Here is a 3,060-nt window from a genome sequence, read left to right as displayed (position 1 = left end):
CCTAGCGCTTAGAACAGTACTTGGCACATAGTAAGTGCTTAATGAAAACCATGATTATTATTATTATTATGCAAGGAAGTGAGCATAAATTGAGACAAAAAGCCTTCAAAGATACCCACAGTTAGCAAGTGGGAAGCAGGAGAAGAAGAGCCAACAGAGATACTGAGATGGATCGATCAGAGGATGGATGAAGTGAAGAAGCATGAGAGAACTGTGTCCCCAAAAACCCAATGTTTGATAGTGTTTCCAGGAAAAGTGGTCCTCAGTGTCAAGGAGGATTAGGACTGAGTAGAATCTGCTAGATTTGGCAAGAAGAATGTCACTGGTGACTTTGGATGGAGCGGTTTGAGTGGAGTGAAGAGGGCAGAAACTGTCTCCCCCGTTTAGACTGTGAGCCCATCCTTGGGCAGGGATGGTCTTTATGTGTTGCCCAATTGTACATTCCAAGCACTTAGTACAGTGCTCTGCATATAGTAAGCACTCAATAAATACTAATGAATGAATGGAGGGATTGTAGAGGATCAAATAAGAGAGCTGGAGGAGAGGAAATTGAGGCAGTGGGTATATACAGCCCATTCAAGGAATTTGGATGGGAATGGGAAAAGGGAGAAGGGGTGATAGTTGGATGGTGCAGTGGGATCCAGACAAGGATAGAGATGTGGGGCATGTTTGAAGACAGAGGGGAAGGAGCCCCTTTTATGTCTACCTGCTGCCGTCTGTCACTCCTTTTAGACTGTAAAATCCTCAAGAACAGGCTCATCCATTTTATTTTTATTTTCTTATACTCTCCTAAGTGCATAGTATCCCTCTCGGGGTAGCACCTGGAGAGTTTCCAGTACTCTACCAGTCTCAGTTACGGGAGGGAGAGTGAAGCAGAGGCATACTCATTCCATTCCTAACAGGAGCAGTGGCTAGCGAGTTGAAGGAAATCTGCAACAAGTCAAAACTCACCTGTGCTGGGCAGGGGTGGTCCGGGAGAGAGTCAAGGGCGAAGACTCAAGTTTCCTATTCAGAAGGAGGCACTGGTAAACTACTTCTGTATTTTTACCAAGAAAACTCTACAGATACACTACCAGAACGATTGCAGTTGGAGAGCAGGGCGATCTGGGAGAGATGTGTCCATGGTATCTCTATGAGTCGGAAACGACTCGACGGTATAAGACAAGTGCTTAGTATCAGTCGAGCGATAATATTTATTGAGTGCTTACTGTGTGAAGAACACTGTACTAAGCACTTGTCAGAGTACGATATATTTGGTAGACACGATTCCTGTCTCATAGGAAATGTGTCTGCTAATTCTATTGTATCGAACTCTCCCAAGTGCTTATAAGGTACAGTGCAGTGCATTTAGTAAGTGCTCAATAAATACCAATGATTGATTGACTGATTACAGGCTGCTTGCAATCTAGTGGAGGAGACAGACATTGAAATAAATTACAAATAGGGGAAATGGCAGAGTGTACGGATGTGTACATAAGTGACGTGGGGCTGGGTGGGGAGAGAATCAAAGAACTTAAGGGGTACACAGCATTAATACCTTTAGAACCAGGGCAACACATCTTATAGAGCATCTGAGTTTTACTAATTTGCCCACAGTTTGCAAAATCATGCAGGTCTAGTTCAAAGAGCTCTTAACTCCACGTGTATCAAAGCAAATGAATTAATGGATGCAAATGATGGCAATTGTATTCACCGCCTCAGGTGCCCCCAGCCTCTCTGCTGCCAGCTGATAAACCGAGTACCAGTCTTCAGGAGCCGAGCTAAAGAAAGCAGTTGTTCAGCCTTTGCCGTGAGGCAGAGATCATCCTCTTGGCCCACCTGGGCTAGTGGAGTGATTGCCATGGTGTTAGGGCCGGCAGCCTGGCTCAGAACCTGGATTTCATTTTTCTTTTCCACCAGTCAGGTTGCATCACTGCCCTCTTTGATTTCATTGATCCCTCCTCCTCTTCTGAATCGAACTGCCTTCAAAGCCCTATAGTGAGCTCAAACCTCCTCTGTCACTTCCTTCCTCCCCAAGTGCTCCCATCACTCTAATCAGCTTCCTCGGGTTCCCGCCTACTCTTGTCTCGAAACTTCTTCCGCCCTAGCCTCTCTTGCTCTCCCTTCTTAACCACATTTTCCTTTCCTAAATCCCTCCTGAAAGTCATTGATTCCATGACAATATCAAGGGCTGGCATATGAAGGATACAAAGGGAATTGCCCAGAGAATGGTGACCATCTCTACCGAGGGAGGCAATGTGGAAGTGGGTTTGACGTTGCAGGAACAGGTCTCTAGGTTAGATAAGGGAAAAAACTGTCAACAGGGAGAATGGTTAAACCTTGGATATTGCCTTCCTTAAACAGGGCCCTCACTCTCTTTTTATTCCCCACTCGGGACCTCCCGCAAACCTAAACAGAACCTGAAGCAACCAAAACAAGAGAAACAGGAAACCTTATTTTACGGGAATATTTTTCAAGTGGAAGGAAGTGGCCCACAGGGCTGGTCTGGACTGGGCTGTGTGACCGAACCGGCGCCCTGCAAGGGTTGCCTGGCACAACCCTTCCAGCTAAAGCAGCTTGTTGTCCTGCTTAACTACTCTTGGGGAGGCCTGGTCTGTAGTGTCCAAGTTTCATTGTATGATGTCATCTTTGTTGTCCACAACTACCGATTGTAAACTCCTAGTGGTTAGGACCATAATCTTCTTAGCATAAATTTTGTTTCATACCTAGCCCATTGCTTGATATGGGGAGGAATGGGCAACCGTTGATGGTTTTTGAGGAGTGGGAAGAAAGACATTTTAGAAAAATGATCTGAGTAACAGGGTGAAGAATGGACTGGAACGGGAAGGAGTCTGGAGACGGGAAGATAGCAAAGAGGCTGATGCAGTGTTCATTCATTAATTCAATTGTATTTACTGAGCGCTTACTGTGTGCAGAACACTGTACTAAGTGCTTGGAAAGTACAATTCAGCAAGAAAGAGAAACATTCCCTGCCCACAATGGGCTCACAGTGTTCTTGCCTGGGTATGACAAGTGCCTAGATAAGCCTGGTAGTCATTTGGATGTAAAGGAAGGGATCGT

At 45.5% G+C, this 3,060-nt stretch overlaps 1 non-coding gene across 1 annotated transcript; it reads left to right on the top strand.

The window, feature by feature from the left end:
* The first annotated feature begins 803 nt into the window (after positions 1–803).
* Positions 804–941, top strand: LOC114813060. Its single transcript, XR_003760672.1, has one exon. It is a non-coding gene; the product is annotated as a small nucleolar RNA SNORA7 (small nucleolar RNA).
* Positions 942–3,060: the final 2,119 nt, after the last annotated feature.

Source organism: Ornithorhynchus anatinus, chromosome 6 (assembly GCF_004115215.2).
Source record: "Ornithorhynchus anatinus isolate Pmale09 chromosome 6, mOrnAna1.pri.v4, whole genome shotgun sequence".
Lineage (NCBI taxonomy): Eukaryota > Metazoa > Chordata > Mammalia > Monotremata > Ornithorhynchidae > Ornithorhynchus > Ornithorhynchus anatinus.
The sequence above is the reverse complement of the archived record's forward strand: the minus strand, read 5'-3'. Positions and strand labels throughout refer to the sequence as shown.